The following is a 20936-nucleotide window of genomic DNA, read 5'->3' on the forward strand; positions in this document are numbered from 1 at the left end:
CCGCAAAAACACTACAGTAAATACTACAGTATACCGTGTGTAGAGGTGGCAGGCGATCAGAAGATGAGGTGTGGTTTATTTGGGGCGTGGCTTTCAATTTGTTCTTTTTAGCCACGGCCTAGAGTGAATGTCATTCCAGGTAATCTGTTCTGTTGTATTCACCATGCAGAACTTTACTGCCAACACTGAATCTGTAATGATACTTATGTAGTATGTAGTAGTTAGAAGCCTCTACTCAACAATCATGCCATTTATCTGGGGTTTACAAAGGCCATAGTTTTTGTAAAGCTCACCTGCAAAAGCCCTTGGAAAGTGGAGGCCTACCTATCTTTAAACAGCAGTACTGGGCTGCGAATGCCAAGGCGTTAACTCACTGGCGATTTGGGTTTCCCTGATGTGTTAGACGCTGATGCCATCCTGTGGCTAAGTATGGAAGTCTATACCACAATAAATACCTATCTTATTAAAATATATATATATATATTTAACCTTTATTTCAATTTACTTAAGGCCTTGGTTTTCTCCAAAGCAGAGTGCCCAAACAAATTAACAGGCAACAACTTTTTTTAGAAAATATTCTTTAAGAATTCTAAGCCAGATTAAGCATGTATATAAGGTGCCTGATACCTCTGTATACACCCCGATATGCTTTCATCATTATTTGGTTCCATCTCAGGATCATAAGGTGTTTGTTGAATGGAAGAAAGGGCTGGCCACAATTGAAGACCTATACTAGACTGTTGGGGAGTAGTGAACTACATGTAGTTCAACCAGTAATTGAACTACATGTTGCAGCAGCTTGGTGGTAGTTGAACTCAATGTACTTTGTTGCCATGTAGCAGTGTAGTTAACTACTGGAACTAGTTAGACACAGTACTTTTTTTGCAAAAAAAGAAAATAAAATGTGTGAAGTAGGCAAGATGTTTTTTTAGCATCAGTCCTGCCTAATTCTTGCTTGAAACACTTTTTGTTTTAAAGAGGCTAAATGACACATTCTGCTACCAGTCTATGCAGTCTATGACAATTGGTAGTCTATGACATTTTAGATTTAGATATAATTTATCACAAGTAGTTTTTGTAGTGAACTACCTTTTCAAAGTAACTTTAGTTAGGTAAACTATATTATTTTAAAAAGGTAGCTTTAGTGTTGCTTAATTGAGCTGACAGAGCCTACCTCCCCAGAAACCTATGATCTTTGGCTTTCACCTAGAATTGTTTATTTATGACAACAACAACAAAACACTTTCCAACCCATATGATCTAGTACACAATAAAAGTATAATAATACATATACAAATATGATGGTATGATAAAAAAAATGTGAATGAATAAACCTTTTAATAGTTTATAGTATGTCCATATATAATTATAATCTGTTTTAGGAACATCTACCCAAGTATTTCACCTTCTTTATTAATTAACCAAACATATACTGAACAAAAATCTAAACGCAACATGCAAAGTGTTGGTCCCATGTTTCATGAGTTGAAATAAAATATCCCAGAAATGTTCCATACGCACAAAAAGCTTATTTCTCTCAAATGTTGTGCACAAATTTATTTTCATCCCTGTTAGTGCACCTTGTGCTGTGGACAATAAAAGGCTACTCTAAAATGTGCAATTTTGTCACACAACACAATGCCACAGATTGAGGGAGCGTGCAATTGGCATGCTGACTGCAGGAATGTCCACCAGAACTGTTGCCAGTATTTGAATGTTCATTTCTCTACCATAAGCCGCCCCAAGGTAGTTTTAGATAATTTGCCAATATGTCCAACCAGCCTCAAAACCGCAGGCCACATGTAACCACGCCAGCCCAGGACCTCCACATTCGGCTTCTTCACCTGCGGAATCATCTGAGACCACCCACCTGGACAGTTGATGAAACTGAGGAGTATTTCTGTCTGTAATAAAGCCCTTTGTGGGGAAAAACTCATTCTGATTGTCTGGGCCTGGCTTCTCAGTGGGAGCCAGGCCACTGGATGTGCCCCTGCCCGGTCATGTGAAATCCATAGATTAGGGTTTAATGAATTTATTTCAATTGACTAATTTCCATTTATTAACTCTAACTCAGTATAAAATCCTTGAAATATTTGCCATATTCGTCAGAGGACATTGACACGGTCCTGGGAAGGTCTGGCTGGCAGTCTTCTGACATAAAAGGGTGGGAAATCAATCAAATATGTAATGTAAACATATACATATTTTTACAAGTAATTCTAGTACCCGATTTCAGGGACTGTCAGCTTATTAGCTTAACTTGTTACAGAGTGAAGTAATTGGTAGCTTGGTAAACTATATTTCAGAATAGCTTCCCCAACAGCAATTTGCATCATGTAACCAGTGAAAGAACACATTTGAACTCTAAGTCAGACACTATATAATGGGAAAATTCCAAACTTTGAAACCCTCACTGTGCAATGCTCATTTTATGACTTGTTACAGCGCCCTCCCAACTCAAAACACCTAGTCTCCCAGTTTATATCATTTTTTCTCCAAATATACAGAGGGCTCTACTAGTCCTTTTAAGGAGACCTGGGATGAAGAGTTGATGATATCTGGGCAGAAGCCCTGTCTAGAATGAACTCTTGTTCCATCCATGACAGGTATCAATTGGTACAATAATGTAATGCAGACTTCTTTACTGGAAAAACAAACTACTTAGAATCTACCCTCAGGTTTCCCCAATGTGTGGCAGATGTAAAACCCCAGAGGGCTCATTGACTCATCTTTTTTTGGCTAAGCCCACTTCTAAATGACTTCTGGTTGAATTAATATTATTTTTCAATAGTATTCAAATGTGTATGAGAGGGCCATTGAACCTGATCCAGAACTTACTCTCTTCAGTTGTTCAGAATCTCATTTTAAATAATTTTATGAGGAACAACATGCTTTGATGTTCAGGATGGTTGCTGCTGGAAAAAAAGAAGAAAAATCCTCACAGAATGGAAATCACCCACTTCCCCTCGTCTCCAGGGATGGTTAGCCGAAATGATCAACACCATAAACATGGGGGGGTACACTGATACAGCACCAACTACAAAAGATTACTAAAGATTTGGGGTCCATTTCTTGATCTTCTGGATAAAGACTGATTGTGAACTAATTGTAAACGGATTGTAAACGCCTACCTGACCACTTGTGTTGTTGTCATGATTATATTGTTGTCCTATTGTCGTTGTATGCCTTAAGCAATATTCCACTTTACAGTGTATATGTCTGACAGCTTTGTTTTTGTGTTTACATTTAACTGGAAAATAAAATCCAGTAAAATAAAGGTTGAAGACGTCAATTGCCTGAGGGTCAGCCTGCAGAACTGGCAAGTGTCCTTTATTGTCCAACTCCGGTGCGGATGTTGTACTGCTTACATTGCGAGTGCACACAATATACCTTAATTTGTTGATTTATTTCCTACCTCCTCGCCATCCGTATGTTTTCTGTGGGATCCTGTATTGAAGGTCATCCTTGTGCTCCTTACACAGGGTTGTTTCAATCTGTTCGAAACTTCGGAGGAATCCTTGTGTGAGGTGGAAGAACGTTGCTGCCATTTCTGAATTTTTGGTCCTGCCTTAAAGGGACAGGCCTATTTCACCCAAATCACACATTTGTTTCCTTACCTTGTAAGCAGTCTATGGACAAGGTATGACAGCAATCCATGCTTTGGTTTAATTTCCCTTGCAAAGTTTCCAAATGCATCTGTGTTCCAAATCCCATTCAAGATCGATATGAGTATTTTTCGCACTGCATGTTCAAATTATCTACAGTGCCTTCAGAAAGTATTCATACCCCTTGACTTACCACATGTTGTGTTACAGCCTTAATTTAAAAGGGACTTAATTTAGATTTTTTGGGGTCACTGGCCTACACACAATACCCCATAAAGTCAAAGTGGAATTCTAGTATTAGAAAGTTTGACAAATTAATTAAAAATGAAAAGCTGAAATGTCAATAAGTATTCAACCCCTTTGATATGGCAAGCCTAAATACATTCTGGAGTAAAAATCTACTTATGTCACGTAATAAGTTGCATGGATTCACTGTATGCAATAATAGTGTTAAAATGTTTTTTTAAATGATGACTAACTCCTCTCTGTAGCCGACACATATCTGTAAGGTCCCTCAGTCGAGCAGTGAATTTCAAACACAGATTCAACCACAAAGACCAGGGAGGTTTTCCAATGCCTCGCAAAGAGGGGCACCTATTGGTAGATGTTGTTTTTTTTAAAAGCAGACAATGAATATCCCTTTGAGCATGGTGAAGTTATAATTACACTTTGGGTGGTGTATCAATACACCCAGTCACTACAAAGTTACAGGTGTCCTTCCTAACTCAGCTGCAGGAGAGGAAGGAAACCGCTCAGGGATTTCACCATGAATCCAATGGTGACATTAAAACAGTTACAGGCTGTAACTGGCTGTAATAGGAGATAACTGAGGATGGATTAACAACATTGTCATTACTCCACAATAATAACCTAAATGACAGAGTGAAAAGAAGGAAGCCTGTACAGAATACAATGCATTCAGTTTGCAACAAGGCACTAACAACAAGGCACTAAAGTAAAAAAACAAACACCTTTTGTCCTGAATACAAAGTGTTATGTGCATATCCAATTCAACACATTAGTGTGTAGCACTCTCAATATTTTCAAGAATAGTGGTGGGTGCATTATGCTATCGGTATGCTTTTAATCGTTAAGGAATGGGGAGCTTTTTTGTGTAAAAAAAATTATGGAATGGAGCTAAGCACAGGCAAAATCCTAGAGGAAAACCTGGTTCAGTCTGCTTTCCACCAGACACTGGGAGATGAATTCACCTTTCATCAGGACAATAATCCTAAAACACAAGGCCAAATCTACACTGGAGTTGCTTATCAAGAAGTCAGTGAATGTTCCTTAGTGGCCGAGTTACAGTTTTGACTTAAGTCTACATTAAAATCTATGGCAAGAGCTGAAAATGGTTGTCTAGCAATGATCAACAACTAATTTGACAGAGTTTGAAGAATAAATGGGCAAATGAAAGCTCTTAAGAGACTTAACCAGAAATACTCACAGCTCTACATCGCTGCCAATGGTGCTTCTACAAAATATTGACTCAGGGGTGAGTAAAAGAGATATTTCTATATTTCATTTTCAACAAATTTGCTAAATTTTCTAAAAACATGTTTTTACTTTGTCATTATGGGATATTGTGTGTAGATGGATGAGAAAACAATATTTAATCTATTTTGAATTCAGACTAACAACAAAAAGTCAAGGGGTATGAATGTTTTCTGAAGGCACTGTAGAAGTGAATTTGTTGTGCTTCACAATTAATTTGAGATACTTTCGGGTGATTTGGACAATGATATGCGAGAAAAATGATGGGATTTGAATGGGAATGGGATTTGTGCCACAAATTCAAATATGTTAGCATTTGGAAACAGTGCCAGGGAAATAAAACCAACACATGGATTGTCATACTTTTGCCACAAACTGCGTACTGGGTAAGGGAACAAACGTGTTATTTTGTAATTTGGGTGAATTATCCCTTTAATTTGGTCCAAGAGGTGGGAGATGAGAGGAAGATCAAGGATGGTATTCGAATCCTAAATCTGCATTATTTCAGTCAAATAAAATATTTAAGATTTCAGCGACACAAAGGTAACACCTCATTGGAACATTGCTGTGTGACACAATGTGAGGCAATGGCGAATTTCAACTTTGTGTTGAGCTTCCCACACGTTCCCCATATTAGAAGAGAACGGAAGAGATGGATTGTAAATCTTCGACATGACAAGTTCACCAGGGTCTGCAGCTGTCCTTTCTTGGCTGAGGACTTGATTGAGCCTTCGACCAGCATCGGGCACAGAAGATGAAATATTACAAAGTTGTATATGAAATTATCCTGTTTGCAATGCAAGGTAGCTTGCTAGGTACGTTAGCTAGCTACCCACCCTAAAAGTTGTCAATGTAGTTCGAAACACATTTTTAAAACAGTAATGTTTCTTCCACATAGGGGTAACAGAAAATTACTTCATTTGATTAACATCATTCACTGTCATTTAAAGGAGATCCTGCAGGCAGCAGTTGTAAAGTGCCAAACAGGTTTTGGCAAACAGCTTGATGTTGATGTTGTTGACATAGCAAGGGCAATTGACCGGCTGGCTGAGTAGAATGCTTAAGTACAGTGTCATAATGGGTCGAAAGAGCCTATTAATTTAATATTATAAACTGTGCTTAGTGCTCTGAATGGCTGAAAGTCGTTTTATATCAGACCGCATACCATGGGTATGACAAAAAAAGTACTATTTACTGTTCTAATTACGTCAGTAACCAGTTTAAAATAGCAATAAGGCACATCCGGTTTTGTGGTATATGGCCAAATGACCACGGCTAAGGGCTGTATCCAGGCACTAACAGCCTATACCAATACCCTCAATGGCCTTATTGCTTAAATATAGGCTAAGATTGTTAGGTTGAATACTATGACTCGGTGTGTTAGTTTTGTGAATAAATAACATGCAACGTGCATTTGAATGGTCAGCAACTAGAGAGATAGTAACCAGAGTTTTACATTCCCAAGTTTATTGCACATATCAGCAGGGATGTAGTCCTGCCATAGTGCAGGTGAGGGGCGCTCCCTCACTTTTTTCAATTTGGTAAAAAGTATTCCTGGAAAATTAATAATGATAAATTCTCAAATTCTATTTAATTCCCACATAAATTGCATGAAAATTATAGAATGACTAAGTAAATAAAAATGCAGGAAATAGCAGCCTATACGTAGGTAAATTGTGGTTTCTTCCCCATCTTCTCCCAATGCAGAACACGAATGATGAATAACTGTGCAGAGGCCCATAGGTTGGATGATTCACCACTTTGAGCGGGCCAAATCTGACATAAGAAATGCTAGACAGAACTCCAGGGGTTGCTAAAACTGCTGTCCTCAAAACAGTGCGATTTGGGGCTCGTGTAGGATGCACTTGAACTCACCCTACTGTTCCGAGTGCTTAGCTTATGGAAACGTACCACTATTGCATATGCAGATAAACTGATCCATCACATGAACCTTATCACACCAGAGATCTAGGATCCAAATTCACCACGTGTATGCGTTGATGTTCAAATAACTTTTATACAGTGAAGCCCAGGCCAGAACCATATGTGACCATGGTGCCGTCTTTTCAGCACCGCGATTTGAATGGCGCTCAAATCACTTAAAATAATCCTCATCTGTTGGCTAAGCCTAATGCCTATTCATCACTTATTCATCACTTATTGTTATTATTATTACAAATAGAAGATTATAACTTTTCACAATGGTGTTCATTTAGTAAAGTTAGATCAAAGCGCAATCAAATGATTAATTCGTATTAAACAGAACCGAATATAATAGCATATATGCCTACTGTAGCATAGTAGGCCTAGAAGTAACGCCAAAAACACCTCGGTCATTTATTTTCTCTAGCTGAATAGGAGCTTTTCTTTTCTTGTGACCAACACTCAAAGGCGCGTGCCACTACGCAGGACAAAATAGGCCCACTAGAAAGGCTTATACATTTGTTACCACCATCTGCTTTAATTCGCTCACGAAACAGGAATACAAGAAAATCTAAATGCTTATTCTCATGGAGCTAATTCATATCAAACTAATGAAGCGGCAACCTTGCCTGCTTTCAAGTGGTCAGAGGGTTGGAAGCCAATGGAAAACCACCTCGCGAGTTTAAAAGTCCGTAGAGCAAACCAACGCTGATATGGGGGGGGGGTGTGTGTGGCTTGGGTTATGTATATTTTTTGCGGTTCATATTATAATTAGCATGAATCCCTGATGTCAATATAAATGTTTGTTATACATGCACTAAAAGTTGACGTATTATTTCAGGAGAAGAACGTTTTTACTTTGTTTCCCTATTAATCATGTTGGTATATTCCCATGTCAAAGTTGACGTGCATCGCTTTCTTTGTTGCATGCTAGCAAGTCCAAAGGGAAATTGATATAGTACAATCGTTTTCAAGAAAAATAATAATAAACACATTCAACCATATCTGTAAGAGGTATGTATGCATTTGGTCAATTAACGTTACATACGCTTTGTATTTATTGGACAGCGAACCGGATCATTGCTAGTTAGCAAGTCATTCATCCATGCTATTTAGCGGAATAGCTAACCAAGCTAGTTAGCATAGCTATATTCGCCAGCTAACGTTAGGTATCCATAATGGCTTAGATTTTGATTTAAAGTACACTATAGACGAAGTAGGGGTAGAATGTGTGGTTGTTTAATTTGTTGACAAACAAGTTACTAAAGCGACACTAGTCTAGCACAACATTTATCCTTTTGACTTTTCTCCCTGACACTTGCTAGCTGACGTATTCATCCTACAATGCCAGACATTGACAATGACCAGGAAATGTGCTATATCCAAATCAGAATAATAATAATGTCAAAATGAATATTGATCAGACTAACAAAGTAAATCCACCATAAAGAAAAGAAAAGAAAAGCTGTGTGGATGACTGCTTGTCCCCTCAAAATATTTTCAACAGTGTTGAGTTCTCATAGCGCTCAGGAAGGAGATGCGTTCTGTTTTCTAGAGATGAACATACTTTGGTGCGAAAAGTGCAAATCAATCCCAGAACAACAGCAAAGGACTTTGTGAAGGGGTTGGAGGAAACCGGTGCAAAAGTATTTATATGGTGCGAAAAGTGCAAATCAATCCCAGAACAACAGCAAAGGACTTTGTGAAGGGGTTGGAGGAAACCGGTGCAAAAGTATTTATATCCACAGTAAAACGAGTCCTATATCGACATAACCTGAAAGGCCGCTCAGCAAGGAAGAAGCCACTGCTCCAAAACCGCCATAAAAAAGCCAGGCTATGGTTTGAAACTGCACATTGGGACAAAGATTGTACTTTTTGGAGAAATGTCCTCTGGTCTGATGAAATGGAAATAGAACTGTTTGGCCATAATGACCATCGTTATGTTTGGAGGAAAAAGGGGAGGCTTGCAAGCTGAAGAACATCATCCCAACCGTGAAGCACAGGGGTGGCAGCATCATGTTGGGGGGGGGGGGGGGGGGTGCTTTGCTGCATGAGGGACTGGTGCACTACACAAAATGGATGGCATCATGAGGATGGAAAATTACGTGGATATATTGAAGCAACATCTCAAGACATCAGTCAGGAAGTTAAAGCTTGGTCGCAAATGGGTCTTCCAAATGGACAATGACCCCAAGCATACTTCCAAAGTTGTGGCAAAATGGCTTAAGGACAACAAAGTCAAGGTATTGGGAGTGGCCATCACAAAGCCCTGACCTCAAACCTATAGAAAATTTGTGGGCAGAACTGAAAAGGCGTGTGCGAGCAAGGAGGCCTACAAACCTGACTCAGTTACACCAGCTCTGTCAGGAGGAATGGGCCAAAATTCACCCAACATATTGTGGGAAGCTCGTGGAAGGCTACCAGAAACATTTGACCCAAGTTAAACAATTTAAAGGCAATGCTACCAAATACTAATTGAGTGCATGTAAACTTCTGACCCACTGGGAATGTGATGAAATGAATAAAAGCTGAAATAAATAATTCTCTACTATTATTCTGACATTTTACATTCTTAAATTAAACTGACCTAAGACAGGGAATTTCTACTAGGATTAAATGTCAGAAATTGTAAAACTGAGTTTAAATGTATTTGGCTACGGTGTGTGTAAACTTCCGACTTCAACTGGACATACATATATGCATATACAAACACACAAGTATGTGGACACCCCTTCAAATTAGTGGATTTTGGCTATTGCAGCCACACCCGTTGCTGACAGGTGTATAAAATTGAGCACACAGCCATGCAATCTCCATTGGCAGTAGAATGGCCTTACTGAAGAGCTCAGTGATTTTTAACGTGGCACCGTCATAGGATGCCACCTTTCCAACAATTCAGTTCGTCAAACTTCTGCCCTGCTAGAGCTGCTCCGGTCAACTGTAAGTGCTGTTATTGTGAAGGGGAAACATCAGGGAGCAACATCAGCTCGGACGCCAAGTGGTAGGCCATTCAAGCTCACAGAATGGGACAACTGAATGCTGAAGCGTCTGTACTCGGTTGCAACACTCACTGCCGAGTTCCAAACTGCCTCTGTAAGCAACGTCAGCACAAGAACTGTTCAACGGGAACTTCTTGAAATGGGTTTCCATGGCCAAGCAGCCGCACACAAGCCTAAGATCACCATGCACGTTGACTGGAGTGGTGTAAAGCTCGCCTCCATTGGACTCTGGAGCAGTGGTAACGTGTTCTCTGGAGTGATTAATCCCGTTTAACCATCTGGCAGTCCGATGGACAAATCTGGGTTTGGCAGATGCCAGGAGAACTATCTGCCCGAATGCACAGTGCCAACTGGACATTTTGGTGGAGGAATAATGGTCTGGGGCAGTTTTTCATGGTTCGGGTTAGGCCCCTAAGTTCCAGGGAAGGGAATCTTAACGCTGCTGCATACAATGACATTCTTGACTATTTTGTGATTCCAACTTTGTGGCAGCAGTTTGGGGAAGGCCCTTTCCTGTTTCAGCATGACAATGCCCCCGTGCACAAAGAGGTCCATAGAGAAATGGTTTGACGGCCGGTGTGAAAGAAATTGACTGGCCTGTTCAGAGCCCTGACCTCAACCCCATCGAACGCCTTTGGGATGAATTGGAACCCCGACCACGAGGCAGGCCAAATCGCCCAACATCAGTGCCTGATCTCAATAGTCCCCGCAGCAATATTCCAACATCCTGTGGAAAGCCTTCCCAGAATGAGATGTTTGATGAGCAGGTGTCCACATACTTTTGGTTGTGTGTGTGTGTACACACAATGCATTTGGAAAGTATTCAGACCCCTTGACTTTTCCACATTTTGCTATGCTACAGCTTTATTCTAGATTTTTTTTCTTCTCAATCTACACACAATACCCCATAATGACGACGCAAAAACAGGATTTTAGATAATAAAACATGTCAAAACTGTATTCAGGCCCTTTACTCAGTACTTTGTTGAAACACCATTCGCAGTCATTATAGCCTTGCGTCTTCTTGGGTATGACGTTACAAACTTGGCACACCTGTATTCAGGGAGTTTTTCCCATTCTTTGCAGATCCTCTCAAGCTCTTTCAGGTTGGATGGGAAGTGTCGCTGCACAGCTATTTTCAGGTCTCTCGATATGTTGGACCAGGTCAATGCTCTGGCTGGGCCGCTCAAGGACATTCATAGACTTGTCCCGAAGCCACTTCTGCGTTGTCTTGGCTGTGTGCTTAGGGTCGTTGTTCTGTTGGAAGGTGAACCTTCGCCCCAGTCTGAGGTCCTGTGCGCTCTGGAGCAGGTTTTCGTCAAGGATCTCTCTGTGGCCTCCCGAGTGGCCTAGTGGTCTAAGGCACTGCATTGCATTGCTAGCTGTGCCACTAGAGATCCTGGTTCGAGTCCAGGCTCTGTCGCAGCCGTCCGCGACAGGGAGACCCATGGGGCGGCGCACAATTGGCCCAGCGTCGTCCGGGTTAGAGGAGGGTTTGGCCGTCGGGGATGTTCTTGTCCCATCGTGCACCATTGCATTTCTGTTCAAAAATTTGTATCAAGACTGCCCAAATGTGCCTAATTTGTTTATTAATAACTTTTTATGTTCAAAATTGTGCACTCGCCTCAAACTATATCATGGTATTCTTTCACTGTAATATCTACTGTAAATTGGACAGTGGCGTTAGATTAACAAGAATTTAAGCTTTCTGCCCGTATCAGATATGTCTATATCCTCGGAAATGTTCTTGTTACTTACAACCTCATGCTAATCGCATTAGCCTACGTTAGCTCAACCGTCCCGCAGGGGACCCACCAATCCTGAAGAAGTTTTCAACCATCAAGTGCTATGATGAAACTGGCTCTCATGAGGACCGCCACAGGAAAGGAAGACCCAGAGTTACCTCTGCTGCAGAGGATAAGTTCATTAGAGTTAACCGCCTCAGAAATTGCAGCTCAAATAAATGCTTCACAGAGTTCAAGTAACAGACACACCTCAACATCAACTGTTCAGAGGAGACTGCGTGAATCGGGACTTCATGGTCGAATTGCTGCAAGGAAACCACTACTAAAGGATAAGAAGAAGAGACTTGCTTGGGCCAAGAAACACGAGCAATGGACATTCTGGTACCTTTTGAAATTTCTGAATCTGTCCTGGAGGGTATGATGTACTTGTTTTACAGGTGTCACTACAGCTTTCCCCAAACTCAGTCATCAAGGCAAAGAGTGGCTACTTAAAAAAAATACAAATAATCTAAAGTACAAATATATACTAATATATTTTTTCACCAAGGGGTGTACGTTTAGGGTTTTGCCCTAACAATGCACGGTTGATTCAAATTATCAAAGGTTAATGATTAGTTGCCTATTTGAATCAGCTGTGTAATACTTGGGCAAAAACCAAAACTTGGGTCCCGAGGACCGACTACAGGAAACCCAGTGCTAGAATATACACTGAGTATACAAAACATTACAGACCAATCAGGTGAATCCAAGTGAAAGCTATGATCCCTTATTGATGTCACTTGTTAAATCCACTTCAACCCAGTGTAGATGAAGGGGAAGAGACAGGTTAAATACGGATTTTTAAGTCTTGAGACAGTTGAGACATTGGTTGTGTGTGCCATTCAGAGGATGAATTAAGTGCCTTTTGAACGGGGTATGGTAGTAGGTGCCAGGCGCACCTGTTTGTGTCAAGAACTGCAACACTGCTGGGTTTTTCCACGCTCAACAGTTTCCCGCGTGAATCAAGAATGGTCCACCACCCAAAGGACATCCAGCGAACTTGACACAACTGTGGGAAGCATTGGAGTCAACATGGGCCAGCATCCCTGTGGAACGCTTTCAACACCTTGTATAGTCGGCATGACTTATTGAGGCAGTTCTGAGAGAGAGGTGGGGGGGTTTCAACGCAATACTAGGAAGGTGTTTCTAATGTTTGGCATAGTCAGTGTATTTCAGTTATATAATTAACAATGTGGGTCTTTTTTTTTTTTTGTCTTCCTTTTTTCAGGATTCAGTCTACTCAACAGCTTCAAGCTCTACAGGGGCAGTAGCTGGGCATCAACCACCATCACAGTCCTCACCCTCACTACACAGAGGGACCAAGACAGAGGGTCATGGCTCATATGGTTGTCAGTCATGAGCCCATGGCACTGCAAGAGCCCGCCAACATAGCGAAAGGTACCCTAGTTCTTTATTCCCACAGAGCTGTATTCAATAACGGACATGAGCCTTAATGTATTTCTGATGGATTTAAAGTTGATTAATTTGTGGGCGAAGTGTTCTTTGATGCATTTCCCCACAGATTTAAAAGCAAATGCTTCATCGAACAAATCAGTGTTCCTGTGACAGTCGAGGCTAGTGTGAAGTTTCACAGCAAGGTGATTGGAAGATCTCTCCCTCTTGCAGCTCCAGCAAAAAAGCGAGGGAGAACGGCACAACCAAAGGAACCCAAGCCACCCAAAATGCCCAAGGCCAAACCGGGACCCAAGGCCAAACCGGGACCCAAGGCCAAACCGGGACCCAAGGCCAAACCGGGACCCAAGCCCAAGAAAGGCAAGGAGTGTCAAGAGGCAGACGGCACGCAGGAGAAAATAGACAAGACCTTCAAGAAAGTCAAGAAGAAAAGGGACCGCTTCAAAGGCATGACTGAGGATGAGGTCATGAGTAGAACTCTGACCGACATCCTTGACCACAACCTGGACTATGTTATCGTGAGTTCACCGCTTTTGTCGCTTTGTGCCAGACATTTTTTGATGTGCGCCAGACATTGGAGCTACTTGATTTGTCCAATGAGAAATGCTTATTTTCGTTTTCAGCTGCAAAATGCGTCTTGCGTGCTCTAATGAAAAAAAAAACGGTAGTATAATATGCAACTTTTTTGTTCTAGATTGGAATCAACCCAGGTCTCGTGGCAGCCTATGTTGGACGATGGTTCCCTGGCCATGGAAACCATTTCTGTAAGTTGCTTTGCGTATTTATTCAGTCTCTTACTTTGGAAACATCATAAATCTTCCTTCTCAGTATTTGTTTTGTCTGCTCTTTCATTACCCTAACACCATTTATGAATGAAATAAATTGCTAAACTTTACATTCAAGGCAATGTTATTGTTACTCATGCCAAACAGGATGACGCAGTTGTACGCTTAGTGCGCAGAGAATACAGATTTTCACCCCAATTTCAGAAAAATAATGGCACAATGAATTTAATGAGTAGTTATCCTCTTCAGGGAAGTGCCTGTTCTTGTCCGGATTCACTGATGAGCAGCTTAACCACATGAGCGACACCAGCCTGCCAGAGAAATATAAGATCGGCTTCACCAACATGGTGGCAAGGACAACGCCTGGAAGCAAGGACCTGTCAACGTAAGCTTAGGAAGAACATAATAAAATACCTAAAGTCAGTCTGCAATGTGCTGAAAAGCGAGTGGGAGGATGCAGAGACATTTGTCTCGAACAGTGGCCACATAGCAAGCTGAATTAACATAGATGGAATACAATGTTTGACTCAAATCTTCTGTTTCTTCACAGCAAAGAGCTCCGCGAGGGCGCCTTAATTCTTGTTGAGAAGCTGAAAAAGTACAAGCCCCTCATAGCTGTTTTCAATGGAAAATGTAAGTAGCTACACATCCCTGCTAAATAGGAGAAATTCCAGTGGCCAGAACTTTCCATTGAAATTCGATATTAACCATTGACATTCTGTTTATTTTCAGGTATCTATGAAATGTTCTGCAGAGAGATGTTTGGTAAAAAGCCCAAGAAGCTTGACTTTGGTCTGCAGCCACACAAGATACCGGACTGTGAAGTGGTAAGGGCTCTGCTACCTGGTAGTGTATGTTGTGGTGCTCCAGGTACTGTATTTCATGATGAATGGAGGATAAAGAAATGGAAGAGTTGAAAGAAGATGTACTTCCTGGATCAAGCGCTTTCTCACAATAACTGGTCCAAATGTCACCGTTTTGACTAAAGAATCAAATCGAACAAAACAGTCTTTGAAATAGTTCACATTTAACTATGATCATTGAGCATACGGTGGCAGTACCGTGCCATTTCCCCTTTGAAATGACATGTAACCCTGCCCTCGCCCATACAGGCATTGTATCTGATGCCCTCGTCGAGTGCCCGCTGCGCCCAGTTTCCCCGTGCCCAGGACAAAGTGCACTTCTACATCAAGCTGAGGGAATTGAGGGACCAGCTCAGGGGCGTGGCCCGATCTGAGGAGATTCAGGAGTTGGAGTACAGCTTTGACCTGGGACTGGCCAAAGGTAAGAGAACGTGCTGCAGGCAGTGCTATAATGACTATTCAAACAGGAACATCATTGACCTAATTAATATAAAATGTACGTTTATTATGATAAGGTACAATGTGACATTTCATTTTGAAGAATGAAATGAAAACCCATCACGGTCCTGTCCCATCTCATGGTCTCAAGGAAGTCATAGTCACCTGAAGAAGCTGATTTCAAAACGACAAAAAAAAAGTTGTGAATTGAATTGTGTGTTTTTCTCCCCGTTGCAGAGGACGCTAAGAGGATGGCGATCAAGGAAGAGGCGTACGACCCAGGCTACGAGGCCGCCCTCGGCGGAGCGTATGGAGAGGGCGGGCCCGGGCCTGAGGAGGGCCAGAGCAACGGTCACTAACTTCTCGTTGGCTGGGAACACAGGTCAGCACCATACAAATAGAACGAGCAGTAACTATATCAACTGTGGTCTTAAAAAGTGGTAGTTAACCCAAATTACAAAAGTACTTCCGCATCCTCACCTTGTAGTGAGTCTAGGCGCCACGAGGTATCGTGATCTAAGCACTGGATTTGTATGTGCCTCGAATTCCTCGTCTCCTGACACTGCTACAGATTTAAAGGAGCTGGATAGGTGGGAATAATATGGCGTAAATTACATCCAGCCTATCAAAAGGCATATTTTGCGTATTCCTATCCAATCCCTCCAGATCTACGGGAGTGGCTAGGGGTCGGTTTGGAATGCAGGGTGTGTCATAAATCCTGTGTCATAAATCCCAGCGGTCAAATAGGGAAATGGTTCCAATCGTTATTCCACCATTCATTTTCCCCAAAGGGGATTTTTGAGGGGGGAAAATGCACCCCTTGGGGTCCCCAGGACAGAGTTTGGGAAACGCCGATCTACAGCCAGAGGATGGGTACATGACGGACACATTGTTGTTTTGCAGTTCTCATAGAGATTTACACGGTTATCAAAACATCACACCAGGGTAAGCCTACACGAAACAGCCATTATTTGTGTTTCTAAAAACCCCAATGGGAAAAATGAATGGTGGGTAAATGATTGGAACCATATCCCAGATTGACCGCTAGGTTTTATGGGTATTATGACTCATACTGTGGTACTCTATTGCTGATGGCATGGCCAAAAATGTAGGAGACTGAATGGGGTTTTGAAACCAATTACTTAGACTATAGAATATTTTTTACCAAAGCTATGTCTAGGGGTCCTAGCTAACTAACTGGGCCATAACCTGATATTAATGTGTGCACTAAGCATGAAAGTAAGCGATTTTAAGCTGACCGGTGTTGTAATTAGGACACACGTACTTACCAGGGTCCAGGGTGATCTCTGTCTGGACTCTGTAGTCAGTCAGCCCAAGCAGGTCATAGTTGTTCAATTGTGACAAAAATAATTATAATATACACAAAAAGAATCAAGAAGGCATGCCAAAACTAAAGTCCTACTCCGTACACTTCTCACCTGCTGATCACTAACTTATCATGCCTTGCTGGCACACTCAGTACCAGGCCCGGTTGCTGCTGTCCCCTATGGATGGGATGTGTACTGTCTAGCTATGGCCTAAACCCATAAGCTCAATTCCCAATAACCTCCACTTAGCCCTCCCCCTCGTTTTCGAGTGTCCCTCGGTGGTGGAGTGTCCTTCAAAACGGAGCAACCAGTGGTAGGGAGAGAAATAACCCTATGAAATGGGAAATCACTTGTGAACAGCAGAAGTGGCCAAAGGATAGTCTACGACGCAACTCATTGATGTCGGGCCTTGTGTTTTTGACAATGCCTGTACTGGTGGCAGTAATAGTTTTCCTTCTATTTCTCATGCAACAAATACGTACTTACCATATGAACAATATATGAGAACTGCAAAACAACAATGTGTCCGTCATGTACCCATCCTCTGGCTGTAGTTCAGCGTTTGCCAAACTCTGTCCTGGGGACCCCAAGGAGTGCACGTTTAGGGTTTTGTAAATAAGAATTTGTTCTTAACCGACTTGCCTAGATAAATAAAGGTTAAATATATTTAAAAGAATTGTTCCCCAAAGCCTGTTTTAGCATGGGCAGCGCCATTGAGGACTTTCACAATTTTTCTTATGGGTTAAGGAAGGATCACACAATTCCATCCAGGTCATCAGGAGGAATCAGCCAATGAGCAAACATTCCATAACCGCAGGTGGCAGTGAGTAAATCACCAACTTTGGCTTTACACATGTTCAGACATCACACTCCAGGTGGCAGTATGCACCTATTCAGTTCGTTTAGACTCAAATGTAGAAGAAGAAATGGAAAGCCCTAAATTAGTGCTGCCCATGCTGTCGCAGAAGCCGTAATAGCACGGATACAAAGAAGCCCGATCTTTCGACCTCCAAGCCTAAAACACCTACCTGTTCCAATTTTTCTTATTTATCCTTTATTTAATTAGGCATGTCATTTAAGAACAAATTCTTATTTACAATGACGGCCTAGGAACAGTGGGTTAACTGCCTTGCTCAGGGGCAGAATTTGTACCTTGTCAGCTTGGGGGATTCGATCTGGCAACCTTCCGGTTACAAGTCCAACGCTCTAACCACGAGGCTACCTGCCGCACCTAACAATGGGCTCGAGGTAGCGTGCCCAAATTCCCTCACCTCAGCTTTAAAGGCTTTTTGTTCTAATTTCAGACGCTGCCGAGAAGGCAAACACTTACCAACCTCCTACGGCCGCCACCACCACCACAGAAGGACAACTCCCAGACAGACAGTGGATGAGGCAGTCTTTCACTGATCAGATTAGACATGGGTGGCTCTAAAGAACCACAGGCATGGGTGGGCAACGTATAAGAAAGGGTAAATGGCTCCTAACGAGCCCTATCTATTCGTGCACAGACCTCAAAGCCGCACATCCTTTACCCTCCCTTCAACAAGAAGCTGCACCTCTGTTTAAAGACAGAAATGATAGTTTTTAGTGTTTTGTATTTTTTTTGCCATTTTGGAATATACACTTGACTAGTTGATAGATGGAATTGTCTAGATTTATAATTTTTAAAGGATTTGTGGAATATGAGCTTTTTTTTAAAATCTGGTTTTGTCATACTGTGTGTGTGTTTGATTGCCCACAAGGCAGTCCTTTTAAAATATGTGAAATCAGGGACTTGACACTTTGTTTTAATACTGTACTTTGCCACAGGCGGGTACAGTAGGTGTAAGCAAAGCATGCATACTGTATTGGTTACTGCTCTGACAGTACAAATGGTTCTAAATCATGCTTTTACACACGTGTCAGAGAGTCCCAAATAAACATGTGACAAAACACATACAGTAAGATGACACTGTAAGTAATGCATTGTAAAGTTTAAGATGAGCTAGTACTCTACTTTTATATAAGTGCTGTACCTTGAGGAGAATGAACTAGACACAAGGTCAAAAAGTGATTCCACTGAGGGATGTTTTAGTAATGTCTTTACAAGCCTTTTATCGTGGAGTTGCAATACTCAAGATGGGTGCTATATATTTTTTCTTTTACTTTCTTATGTTTAGTATGTTTCTGAAAATGTTGTTTATAAATTTATCGGGATTTTCTATTTTACTTGGCTTTTTTTTATTTTTATTTTTACTTTGCAGCCTTAAAAGAAACACCAGGTAGCTGTGTTGGTAATATTGTTTTTATTCGAGTTCTGAAGGTGTGTTTGTTGAAAACCTTGCCTCTAGCCTTCGTTCTGTTAGCATACCAAGAAATTATCTTCTGTTGCATCCTGAGTGACTAAACGCTGGGATGTGTTCATAAATTTTTTAAAACATTTTTCAATTATTTGAAACGGATACAAAAACGGAGTTTCGGACAGAATGTCCCTTCCGGGTTTCAACCAGTTTTTTTCCCATTTGGTGCCTAATGAACACGACCCTGTTCTTTCTTAAAATCGTTTCATGCTGTACATTACAATATACTCTTTGCACACGTTCTTACTTCTGAGATACTACTCATGATCCCTCTGGGCAAATGTATGGATGCACGCTGAGAAGTGTTGTCATAGTACCTTTTTTTATGCGTACAGTTAATTTGGAAAGTATTCGGACCCCTTCACTTTTTCCACATTTTGTTACGTTACAGCCTTATTCTAAAATTGATTAAATACATGTTTTTCCTCATCAATCTACACACAACACCCCATAATGATGAAGAAAAAAACGTTTTTTATAAACAGAATTACCTAATTTACTTAAGTATTCAGACTATTGATTGGAGTCCACCTTTTGTAAATTCAATGATTGGAAAGGCACACACCGGTCTAATATAAGGTCCCACAGTTGACAGTGAATGTCAGAGCAAAAACCAAGCCATGAGGTCAAAGGAATTGTCCGTAGATCTCCGAGACAGGATTGTGTCAAGGCACAGATCTGGGGAAGGGTACCAAAGCATTTCTGCAGCATTGAAGGTCCCCAAGAACACAGTGGCCTCCATAGTTCTTAAATGGAAGAAGTTTGAAACCACCAAGACTCTTCCTAGAGCTGGCCGCCCAGCCTAACTGGGCGGTGGGGGAGAAGGGCCTTGGTCAGGGAGGTGACCATGAACCCAAGAGTTTCTCTGTGGAGATGGGAGAACCTTCCAGAAGGACAACCATCTCTGCAGCACTCCACCAATCAGGCCTTTATATTAGAGGGGCCAGACACAAGCCACTCTTCAGTAAAAGGCACATCACAGCCCACGTGGAGTTTGCCAAAAGGCACCTAAAGACTCTGACCATGAGAAACAAGATATTCTGGTCTGATGAAACCAAGATTGAACTCTTTGGCCTGAATGCCAAGCGTTGTCACGTCTGGAGGGAACCTGGCACCATCCCTACGGTGAAGCATGGTGGCAGCATCATGCTGTGGGGATGCTTTTCATCGGAATGGACTGGGAGACTAGTCAGCATCGAGGGAAAGATGAACAAAGCAAAGTACAGCAAGATCCTTAATGAAAACCTGCTCAGGACCTCAGATTGGGTCGCAGATTCAACAGGACAACGACCCTATGCACACAGCCAAGACAACGCAGGAATGGCTTTGGGACAAGTCTCTGAATGTCCTTGAGTGGCCCAGCCAGAGGCCGGACTTCAACCCAATCGAACACCTCTGGAGATATTGAAAATAGCTGTGCAGAGACGCTCCCCATCCAACCTGACAGCTTGAGAGGATATGCAGAGAAGAATGGCAGAAACTCCCCAAATACAGGCGTGCCAAGCTTGTTATGTTATACCCCAAAAGACTCGAGGCTGTAATCGCTGCCAAAGGTGCTTCAACAAAGTACTTAGTAAAGGGTCTATATTTATTTATTTGCCAACATTTCTTAACCAGTTTTTGCTTTGTCATTATGGGCTATTGTGTGTAGATTGATGAGAGAAAAACAATTTAATCCATTTTAGAATAAGGCTGTGACGTAACAATGTGGAAAAGGTCAATGCATCTGAATGCTTCCCAAAATGCACCTGTCAATGTAACAGTATGTCAGAAGTTCTAATACTTAAGCATTAGTCTTTACACCAGTGGTGAAGTTACAGCAGCATTCCATGTCACAAGTCCCAAGTTGCCTACCGTGAGCTAGATCAGGGTTTAAATGGCTACAAGCGCACCTTTTGAGGTTTTGTATTGGTTTCTTTTTTTGTGACCAATGTGAATTTAAATAAAAAATAATAATTTTGCCAA

At 41.6% G+C, this 20936-nt stretch overlaps 1 pseudogene; it reads left to right on the forward strand.

Annotated features, from left to right (window-relative positions):
- Positions 1 to 7935: 7935 nt before the first annotated feature.
- Positions 7936 to 20936, forward strand: LOC139368937 (G/T mismatch-specific thymine DNA glycosylase-like; annotated as a pseudogene).

Source organism: Oncorhynchus clarkii, chromosome 2 (genome assembly GCF_045791955.1).
Source record: "Oncorhynchus clarkii lewisi isolate Uvic-CL-2024 chromosome 2, UVic_Ocla_1.0, whole genome shotgun sequence".
Taxonomy (NCBI): domain Eukaryota; kingdom Metazoa; phylum Chordata; class Actinopteri; order Salmoniformes; family Salmonidae; genus Oncorhynchus; species Oncorhynchus clarkii.